This window comes from Pinus tabuliformis, chromosome 3_2 (genome assembly GCF_031772625.1).
Source record: "Pinus tabuliformis cultivar Carrire ecotype Pingquan chromosome 3_2, CPIR1, whole genome shotgun sequence".
Classification (NCBI taxonomy): Eukaryota; Viridiplantae; Streptophyta; class Pinopsida; order Pinales; family Pinaceae; genus Pinus; species Pinus tabuliformis.
In genome coordinates, this window is record NC_142302.1 from 703,240,053 (window position 1) to 703,252,110 (window position 12,058).

At 36.6% G+C, this 12,058-nt stretch overlaps 2 pseudogenes; both read left to right on the plus strand.

The window, feature by feature from the left end:
• Positions 1 to 176: 176 nt before the first annotated feature.
• LOC149182577 (putative sarcosine oxidase pseudogene) lies at positions 177 to 1,470 on the plus strand (annotated as a pseudogene).
• Positions 1,471 to 1,752: 282 nt separating this feature from the next.
• Positions 1,753 to 10,358, plus strand: LOC149182578 (formate dehydrogenase, chloroplastic/mitochondrial-like; annotated as a pseudogene).
• Positions 10,359 to 12,058: the final 1,700 nt, after the last annotated feature.

Consider the following 12,058-nt stretch of genomic DNA (forward strand, 5'->3'; position numbering starts at 1 on the left):
CAGATTGTAGTAGCCTCTCATCACATGTTCACCCCAACGGACCGGTTAACATCGGTAAATGTGGGAGGAGGGTGTTACAGAACTGTTATGTCAGAGATCCCTATTGTCGTCGAGGCTTGCATGTATTCAATGTCCCCTCATGAGGATTTCATCATTAAAGAATACCACAATGCATAATGGAGGAGGATTTCAATCTATGAGAAGAATCCCAACAAGAAATTGGTTATAGAGTGCACATCAAGACCCAATAGCTTGATATGGGTCCCATCCAGAACAAGAGCCTCCAATCTATTATACAAGTATGCAGAAAACGAGGGATCCCCATTGAAGTTCTCAATTCAGAAAAAGTTTCCGAGAGATTCGAGGTAATCAAGTTGTCCAATGATTGGATTAGATTTGTTACAGACATGGGGGATCATGCGAGCTTCCAAAGCATTTGCAATGTTCTAGTCTTTGGCTCTGAAGCACAAAGCTACACTCAGGGAAAATGCCCAATCACAAAAATCAGTAATGGGTGGAAATTGAGAGATGGGTTAGATGGGGTTCTTGTGTGTACCAGAATGGGTTATTTACTTAGAAGAGAACGTGTGATTGTTGTAGGCGAATGGGCTCAACAAATTTCTAATGAGATCTCAGGGATTGAATTACCCATTCAGCTTCTTCATACCATCATTTCATATTGGAAAATCAAATACGGTTTTCAGAGATTTTTGTCGAAGAATGGATTCCCCACCTTTTCCTATTACAATGATCCTTACCTCTATGGGACACCCTTCTTAGAATACCTTAGATTGCTCAAGGTCTCAGTTCATGAAGGTTACCCATGTGAGCCAGGCAAGAGGGCCTCATTGTCCGATCTTGATGCATTGAGGCAGAAGGTAAGCCCTTGGTTAGATGAAAGTTTCAGAAGAACTATTATGTGAGGGAGCCCTATTGTCACCGAGGCTTTCATGTATTAAATGTCCCCTGATGAGGATTTCATCATTGATTTCTTGCCATTAACAAAGATTGAGATGCCAACAACATCCATGTCCCCTATTTTAATCGCCTCTGGATTCTCTGAACACGAGTTTAATATGGGTTCTTTCATAGGACAAATAATGGTTGATATTTCCCCCACAGGAGAAGCTCATGGGGTTCCCATACAGTATTTTTCAATTGAACGTTTTTTTCAGAATCCCTAAAGTAATCCCAAAGAATATGAGAAACATGTTTCTCCTTATCTATATTCAACATCCTCATAAAGGTACAAATCTACCGAAAATAATTGTAACACTACTTAAATTTGATATTATTCATTTTTGTGAGTTAGATTCAAAATGAATGGAAATATATGAAAATGTTTATAAAAATCACTACTCTTCTTAAGGTCAGAGTCACAGTTGATATGCTAGCTCTCCTTGCTTATGTTGTGCATGGGATCTTGTGTGACTGTCCTTTGGCTCTACGATGTTATACTACTCGTCTTTTTTATTTATGGGTAATGAATTATAAGATATGTTCTTCCAAAAAATAAAGATCATTATTGCTTGCCCTCCGTTGAAAATGAAAACAACATCAAATGCTTGTCTATGTAAAAGAAGGAATGGGTTTAGAGTACTTGTCATTTTACTGGAAGAAGCAGTAGAAAAGTATGTCACAGATACATATTTTTATATATGTTTATTATGATACGTGGTTTAAATTCTTGTTTTGTGCCCCTATTTTGCAAGAAAAGAATCCTACACCACCAAGAATCCTATTATGATACGTATGAAGGTCTGAGATACAAGTATAAGTAGGCTGGTTTATTTTCTTACATTCTCTGCTTCCTATTTTTCTAATTTATATGCTCTTATTATGTTTCAGGCACCTGCAGGAAGTAATAAAATTGTTGGAGTTTTTTTATAAAGCCAATGAATATGCTTCGCTCAATCCAAACTTTCTCGGGTGTGTCGAGAATGCCTTGAGCATACGAGAATGGTTGGAATCTAATGGTCACCAGTACATTGTGACAGATGACAAGGAAGGTCCTGACTGTGGTAAGTTAGCAGTGATTTCTTTTGTTGTTAGGTTTAAATTATCACTTTTGCAAAATAAAATAAAATTAATGTGTTTTTTTAACTTTTTAATTTAACATCATCGAACATATGTATAGAAGTTGCGCAGGGGATCTGTAGGTTCAGAACATAGAAAATTAATGCGTCTTTTTGAACTTAATTTAACATCATCGAATATATGCATAGAAGTTGCGCAGGGGATCTGTAGGTTCAGAACATAGAAGGGAAAGTTTGAACCAGTGTTACCAGGATCGTGGCTTGAACTTGCCATTATCCGAGTTTCAGGCAAATGTATTTTTCCAACTTGTTTGAGTCAAACTTGGTTGTTGACACAGAGTTTGATTTTCCAACTTGTAACTTGCTTGTTGACAGAGTTTGACGGTCAACACGAGTTTGACCTCTGAGTATGAGTATGACTTAGTTGACTGAATGAAACTTGTGTAATAAAAACCCTCATCCAACCCAATTTAGGTTATTTTTACCTCTGCTGGGTTCATTGCTCCTCTACTGGGTGATTAATTTCTATGAAAGAGACTGAAGGGAGGTCATGTTGTCGCACTCACCATTGGTTATATATTTCCATCAAAATATATCCGTGTATATCTTTATATTTTTGTTCTACTCTCCAATTTTGTCCCGAATTTTTTCCTTCTCCTTGCCCAAAACTTGGCCTCCCCGAATTTTCCTTGATTATGCATCTGGTAACGCTTGAAGGGAGCTGTGCTAAATGCCATCTCTTTCTTTAAACGGTTAGAAGCCCCCCAAATGCCCTGTTTCTTTCTGTATCCATGTATACCGCTAGGCTATATGCCTCTTTCTGACAAAACTAGGTGCGCCTTATCACAATTTCATAAATAATCTCTCCCATTATTTACTCAGACATCAATAGCACCTATATATTTTATACAACTTGTGAACAAAGACCTTATTATTGTTTCTCTTGCCCTTTCCTTTTGGTTTCCTTTTGGTTACAATAGGGAAAAGTTTAACAAGGAGAAAATCAACAAGCTGAAGAAGGGTGTATTGATTGCGAATAATGCTCGAGGGGCCATCATGGATGCTCAAGCAGTTGCTGATGCTTCTGCAAGTGGACACATTGGAGGTCAGTTATATTTATTCGACTCCTCTTCATATTGCCTCCTTCCCAATGTCAATAATGGACATACAAGTCCCATCATCAAACATTTCTCTCAGATTCAGAAAGAGCATGATGATACGTTGCTAATAAAACAATGTAACTGTACTTTTGTGCTTTGGCAGTCCTTTTGTCATTCATTTTCGGAGACAATTACAAGACTATGAATCATTTTTCTGTGTTTTAAATTTCTAAACTATCAATGTTCCCGTTTGTTAAAACAATGTAACTGTACTTTTGTGCTTTGGCAGTCCTTTTGTCATTCATTTTCGGAGACAATTACAAGACTATGAATCGTTTTTCTGTGTTTTAAATTTCTAAACTATCAATGTTCCCGTTTGTTAGAACAAGTTAGTTTGCCAATTGCAGTGATGGAAACAGGCACATTGCTAACTGCCAATTGCAGTGATGGAAACAGGTACATTGCTAACTCTTGGGACTTTCTGCAATGCAGGTTACAGTGGAGATGTTTGGTTTGCTCAACCTGCTCCAAAAGATCATCCATGGCGCTCCGTGCCAAACCATGCTATGAATCCCCATATCTCTGGGACTACAATAGATGACCAGGTGTTTGATTTCATCCAATTTCACCCCTTTCTTTTTAGCAATTGCTTTGATTGACAAACGTACCTCATAAATAATTCAAAAAGTCAATTATATTGCATCACGCTCCATGTTCCTCATAAATAATTCAGAAAGTCAATTATATTGCACAAAGCTTTAATGCTCTCATTAATTTATCTTTTTTGTCATCTTTGGAAGCAGAAAATAAGAATCGTAAAAAATACACAGATATTCTTGAGAGTTTTCTCACTAATTGTTCATAAAATCTCTACTCCAGATAAGGTATGCAGCTGGAACAAAGGATATGCTAGACAGATACTTCAAGGGAGAAGATTTTCCTCCGCAGAATTATATTGTGAAGGAAGGAAAGCTGGCCAGTCAATACCTATAAAAAATTCATGTTGGATGCTAAAGCAGATGATTCATCCTGTTGAAGGCTGCTTTATCTGGAATAACAAGCAAGAGCCAGAACAGAGCTCGCTTCCCTCGAATAAAACAGTGCATCAAATATTGAACTGTCAAATACATTCCTGAGACCAATGATGCTTCAAAGCATTATGCAGGAATGAATGATACAAGATTAGCATGAAGCTCATTCCATCTGATTGATTTTATAGGTTAGTAGTTTTGAAATAAACAAAATCTAAAATAGAGTGAAGTCAGCACTTTGGCCCTTTGTGCCTATTGATGCATGAAGTTGGCTCACAGATTCAGCTAATGCTATGCATCTTTTCTACTAGCAGAGAAATGAACCTTTTTTTGTGTATGGAAGGGTAGGTTTCTACCTTGTCCTGGTGTGGTTTTCAGATAATCCTATGTTGAAGTTTCTCTTGATTATAGTCATATTCAAGTCATTGACTTTTCTTGGTATTTAATTTTTAGTGTTTATGTTGCCTGATTTGGTGAATATATAGTATTTGGGTAAATCTCTGGTAAATGGGGTTCCACTTCATTTCTGTACTTCTAGGTTCTATATTAGACCATGTGCAAGGAGGTGGAAGACTATGTAATTCTTACAAAATAAGATAAAAAGTTTAACACTCTCCCTTTGACAAAAGTGTTCTCTACCAAGCTTTGTCTGTCCTTTCCCAAGAGCCTAGTCAAAATTCCTGCCACCTGTGAATTTCAGGGAACCTACTCAAGAACAACTACTCCCTTCTAAATTATATCTTTGAGGATGCTTGGAGTGATTGTGAAACATTGGGTTCACAAAGGCACTGATGCAACTTTAATTGTGACAAGACATAGTTGTTGACTACAACACCTAATTTGTCACTTCTACAATCAACTTTTGAATCCAAATAGTTTTGTAATTTGCAAATTAAATCACCACATACTTTGCACTTGTTGAACTCAATGCCATTGCCTCTTGCTTCCTATTGAACTACTATATCATCCATGACACCAAACCTAAAACAATGCCTTGAAATGCTCTTCCTAGCACTAGTGCCCCTACACAATTTGAATCCACAAAACTATGAAACATCAACTCTCTATCCTCAATGTACCTCAATCCATAACAACTTGTGCCCTTCCAAGTATTAGATCACATACTTTGCAATGGACTGTAGTAAATTTTCCCTAGGTCAAGCATGAATTGGGTTAACATATTCATTGCATGAAAATATCAAGTTAGGGTATTCACTAAAGGGACCACCAAATATGACTTGGAATCCACAATAAACTCCAACGTTGGAACCATGGGCTTATAATTAATCATTTGAAATCTCTTGAAAATCCCTACTATAGACCTCTCATATACCTTGTGATCTTAACACCTAAAAAGTAGTGCATAAGGTTGATGTTTTTTGTATCAAACTCGACTGCCAACTCCTACTTGCACTGCTATGAGCTTCTCATTGCTCCTGGCAAGGATAAAGATAGCTGCATACATGACCAAAACTAGCAGATCCGGTTTAGGAAATAAAGAGTAAAGGTTAGGATTTGTAATAGTTTTGGTGAAGTACAATTTCAACAATTACTCATGAATTCACAAGTACCAATTATGTGGTTCTTGTTTCAACGTGTATAGGGCCTTTTTCAACATGTATACATGGGAATAATGTTTTTATTTTTATTTTTATTTTTATTTCTTTTCGGGGTAAATATTTAGCATTTTTTAAAAATGACAGTAAAAGCCAATAAAAACCAGTTTTTTTTTCAAGGTGAATTTTCAACATTTTCAGCAATGGCGGACTGTAAAAGCCACTAAAAACCAGTTTTTTTTTGTGCAACAAAAACCCTGAAAACAAAAAGTGTGTATGTTGTAATAATGTTTTTTTTTTTTCACGGTGAATTTTCAACATTTTCAGCAATGACGTTAAGGATAAAATGTCACAACTTCAAAAAACCTTAAAATTGCGATGGTTTTCAGGCACAACATTAAAGATAAAACATCACATCTCTGAAAAGCCTTAAAGTTCAAACAATTTTTAGCCATGGTGTTAAAGATAAAATATCATGGCTTAGGAAACCCTTAAAATTTTGGCAATTTTTCAACCATGGAATTAAAACCAAAGACTATGACTACAAAAACCTTAAGTTTTCAACGTATTGAAAACATGACATAATGAAAATTTTCTATTACTATTTTTTTAAATGAATATGTGAATGAAAGGGTCGTTATACAAAGAGTATTTTTTTTTTCAAATTGTTGGAGTCTTTTATAAAGCCAAAGAATATGCTTCGCTCAATCCAAACTTTCTCGGGTGTGTTGAGAATGCTTTGGGCATACGAGAATCGCTGGAATCTAATGGTCACCAGTACATTGTGACAGATGACAAGGAAGGTCTTGATTGTGGTAAGTTAGCAGTGATTTTTTTTGTTGTTATATCTAAGTTATCACTCCTGCAAAATAAAATTAATGTGTCTTTTTGAACTTCTTAATTTAACATCATCGAACATATGCATAGAAGTTGCGCAGGGGATCTGTAGGTTCAGAACATAGAAGGGAAAGTTTGAACCAATGTTACCAGGATCGTGGCTTGAACCTGCCATTATCTGAGTTTCAGGGAAATGTATTTTTCCAACTTGTCTAAGTTAAACTTGGTTGTTGACACAGAGTTTGATTTTCCAACTTGTAACTTGTTTTTTGACAGAGTTTGACGGTCAACACGAGTTTGACCTCTGAGTATGAGTATGACTTAGTTGACTGAATGAAACTTGTGTAATAAAAACCCTCATCCAGCCCAATTTAGGTTATTTTTACCTCTGTTGGGTTCATTGCTCCTCTGCTGGGTGATTAATTTATATGAAAGAGACTGAAGGGAGGTCATGTTGTCGCACTCACCATTGCTTATGTATTTTCATCAAAATATATACGTGTATATCTTTATTTTTTTGTTCTACTCTCCAATTTTGTCCTGCATTTTTTCCTTATCCTTGCCCAAAACTTGGCCTCCCGGAATTTTCCTTGATTATGCATTTGGTAACGCTTGAAGGGAGCTGTGCTAAACGCCATCTGTTTCTTTAAACTATTAGAAGCCCCCCAAATGCCATGTTTCTTTCTGTATCCATGTATACTGCTAGGTTATATGTGTTCTCTGTGTTGGTGAGGTGATAACATGGAATTTAAATTCCCTACTAGTCTACATGTATTGTGATGTCGAATTGGCCCCGTGAAACTTTAAATCATGATAACTGATTTGGAATTGCGATTTTTTATCTGCTATCAATAGAGTGCTAGGACACACTCATCATCAAGCTATGTACACCAAACTTCTTAATAAATGAATAAATTGTGGTCTAATTGTTAGCAGGTCTCATCATCAAGCTATGTACACCAGACTTCGTAATAAATGAATAAATTGTGGTCTAATTGTTAGCAGGTCTCATTTGTCTTACTGTAGTTACTAGCCATCAAAAGCATAGAAAAAGATTTAAAGCTAATGCTAAATGTGTATCAGCAGGGTTTTGCTTGGTAGAGTTTCTTTGACTGCTGGACAGGGCACCATCTATGCTGATTCTTGTATTGTAGAATCTTCTTGAAAAATAGTTTCCCTAGAAACCTGAGACGACCTTCTAACTCAACTCATATGTCTTTGACCTGGGAGGGAGGTATAATTATATGGTACCTAGTAACATCATACACCAACTCCACATCACCTGGAGTCATCTTTCTTTTTCGGGTCCTGAAAAATATTGTCCCACAGTTTAGGCGTTCCAAGCATCTTGCTAGCCCCCTGCAGATTTCCTCCCTCTTCCCCATTTCTTCTAGATGGACGACGAGGGTAGTAACCAACTGCTAGCTCAAATACCAGCTGGTAACCCCAAGGTATTTAATGAGATTTGCTCCCGTGAAGAGCGACCCACCCCTTGGGATATAAAATCGTGTTATCTGTTGTTGTTATTGATATGGATGAATAGTTTATGTCCTAGACTTCTTTTTGTTCCTCGTATCCTGAATAATAATCAATGTAGATGGTATCGTATGTGCTGCTTCAAAAAGTGAGATTTACAGAATATATATCTTGTCGAACAAGTCATAAATGACTTGTGGTTATTCACAATTGAAGTTGGGTGGTTGTTTAATCCACAATCCAATGTATTCATTTTCTAGGATGCCTTCCCTTTCCTACTTCTTGCTACCATGGATCGTCGAAATCAGTGTATTGCTTGCTTGCTTTTACATTTGAGAATTGTAACCCACTGCGGACTAAACTTACACAATTAATTTCCTTTGCAGAACTTGAAAAGCATGTACCTGATGTGCATGTTTTGATTTCTACGTCTTTCCACCCTGCCTATGTGACAGCAGAGAGGATCAAGAAGGCAAAGAACTTAAAGCTTCTTTTGACAGCTGGTATTGGTTCTGATCACATTGATCTAAATGCTGCAGCAGCCGCTGGTGTGATTGTCACAGAAGTTATAGGTACTATTTCTAAAATTATACCGCTTGTCACTGCCCTATTCACGCTATGGACATTTTAGTATGAACAAGTTTCTGCAATGATTCTTCATAATTTAGCTGACGCCTTCTTCAACAATTTTTACAGCAAGTAATGTGGTGTCCGTGGCAGAAGATGAGCTAATGCGCATTCTCATATTGATGCGAAACTTTGTGCCTGGATATAAGCAAATTGTTGAGGGTGATTGGAAAGTGGCATCAATTTCTTACAGGTCATATGATCTAGAAGGGAAAACTATTGGTACTATTGGTGCAAGGCGTATTGGCAAAGAACTACTTAAGCATTTGAAGGTATTCATTCTTAGGATCTAGTACTACTTCATGATGTTGCAAAATTCTTTTCAAAAATCAGTGCTCCATAATTCTTATGCATGCATGCTGTTTGTTTCAAAATTTCAATCTAATAATAATAAACATTACATGATGTTGAATTGAATTGCGTTCCTTTGTACAACACTTCAATTGTAAGCTTCTTTACCACGGCCATCTTTCTATTAGACCCGAATTGGAAAAGGAAACTGGAGCAACATTAGAGACAAATCTTGATGAAATGCTACCTAAATGTGATGTACATGTCATTAATATGCCTCTTTCTGACAAAACTAGGTGTGCCTTATCACAATTTCACAAATAATATCTCCCATTATTTACTCAGACATGAATAGCACCTATATATTTTATACAACTTGTGAACAGAGACCTAATTATTGTTTCTCTTGCCCTTTCCTTTTGGTTACAATAGGGGAATGTTTAACAAGGAGAAAATCAGCAAGCTGAAGAAGGGTGTATTGATTGTGAATAATGCTCGAGGGGCCATTATTGATGCTCAAGCAGTTGTTGATGCTTCTGCAAGTGGACACATTGGAGGTCAGTTATATTTATTCAACTCCTCTTCATATTTCCTCCTTCCCAGTGTCAATAATGGACATACAAGTCCCATAATCAAACATTTCTCTCAGATTCAGAAAGAGCATGATGATAAGTTGCTAATAAAACAATGTGACTGTACTTTTGTGCTTTGGTAGTCGTTTTGTCATTCATTCTCGGAGGCAATTACAAGACTATGAATCGTTTTTCTCTGTTTTAAATTTCTAAACTATGTTCCTGTTTGTTAGAACAAGTTAGTTTTCCAATTGCAGTGATGGAAACAGGCACATTGCTAACTGCCAATTGCAGTGATGGAAACAGGTACATTTCTAACTCTTGGGACTTTCTGCAATGCAGGTTACAGTGGAGATGTTTGGTTTTCTCAACCTGCTCCAAAAGATCATCCATGGCGCTCCATGCCAAACCATGCTATGACTCCCCATATCTCTAGGACTACAATAGATGGCCAGGTGTCCGATTTCATCCAATTTCACCCCTTCCTTTCTAGCAATTGCTTTGATTGACAAACGTACCTCATAAATAATTCAAAAAGTCAATTATATTGCATCATGCTCCATGTTCCTCATAAATAATTCAGAAAGTCAATTATATTGCACAAATCTTTAATGCTCTCATTAAATTATCTTTTTTGTCATCTTTGGAAGCAGAAAATAAGAATCATAAAAAATACACAGATATTCTTGAGAGTTTTCTCACTAATTGTTCATAAAATCTCTGGTATGCAGCTGGAACAAAGGATATGCTAGACAGATACTTCAAGGGAGAAGATTTTCCTTCACGGAACTATATTGTGAAGGAAGGAAAGCTGGCCAGTCAATACCTATAAAAAATTCATGTTGGATGCTAAAGTAGATGATTCATCCTGTTGAAGGCTGCTTTATCTGGAATAACAAGCAAGAGCCAAAACAGAGCTCGCTTCCCTCGAATAAAACATTGCATCAAATATTGAACTGTCAAATACATTCCTCAGACCAATGATGCTTCAAAGCATTATGCAGGAATGAATGATACAAGATTAACATGAAGCTCATTCCATCTGATTGATTTTATAGGTTAGTAGTTTTGAAATAAACAAAATCTAAAATAGAGTGAAGTCAGCGCTTTGGCCCTTTGTGCCTATTGATGCATGAAGTTGGCTCACAGATTCAGCGAATGCTATGCATCTTTTCTACTAGCAGAGAAATGAACCTTTTTTTGTGTATGGAAGGGTAGGTTTCTACCTTGTCCTGGTGTGGTTTTCAGATAATCCTATGTTGAAGTTTCTCTTGATTATAGTCATATTCAAGTCATTGACTTTTCTTGGTATTTAATTTTTAGTGTTTATGTTGCCTGATTTGGTGAATATATAGTATTTGGGTAAATCTCTGGTAAATGGGGTTCCACTTAATTTCTGGACTTCTAGGTTCTATATTAGACCATGTGCAAGGAGGTAGAAGACCATGTAATTCTTACAAAATAAGATAAAAAGTTTAACACTCTCCCTTTGAGAAAAGTGTTCTCTACCAAGCTTTGTCTGTCCTTTCCCAAAAGCCTAGTCAAAATTCCTGCCACCTGTGAATTTCAGGGACCTACTCAAGAACATCTACTCCCTTCTAAATTATATCTTTGAGGATGCTTGGAGCGATTGTGAAACATTGGGTTCACAAAGGCACTAATGCAACTTTAATTGTGACAAGACATAGTTGTTGACTACAACACCTAATTTGTCACTTCTATAATCAACTTGTGAATCTAGATAGTTTTGTAATTTGCAAATTAAATTACCACATACTTTGCACCTGTTGAACTCAATGCCATTGCCTCTTGCTTCCTATTGAACTACTATATCATCCATGACACCAAACCTAAAACAATGCCTTGAAATGCTCTTCCTAGCACTAGTGCCCCCTACACAATTTGAATCCACAAAACCATGCAACATCAACTCTCTATCCTCAATGTACCTCAATCCATAACAACTTGTGCCCTTCCAAGTATTAGATCACATACTTTGCAATGGACTGTAGTAAATTTTCCCTAGGTCAAGCATGAATTGGGTTAACATATTCATTGCATGAAAATATCAAGTTAGGGTATTCACTAAAGGGACCACCAAATATGACTTGGAATCCACAGTAAACTCCAACGTTGGAACCATGGGCTTATAATTAATCATTTGAAATCTCTTGAAAATCCCTACTATAGACCTCCCATATACCTTGTGATCTTAACACCTAAAAAGTAGTGCATAAGGTTGATGTTTTTTTGTATCAAACTCAACTGCCAACTCCTACTTGCACTGCTATGAGCTTCTCATTGCTCCTGGCAAGAATAAAGATAGCTGCATACATAACCAAAACTAGCAGATCCAGTTTAGGAAATAAAGAGCAAAGATTAGGATTTGCGATAGTTTTGGTGAAGTACAATTTCAACAAGTACTCATGAATTCACAAGTACCAATTATGTGGTTCTTGTTTCAACGTGTATAGGGCCTTTTTCAACATGTATACATGGGTATCCTACCTATGTTGATAAACACTTCTCTAT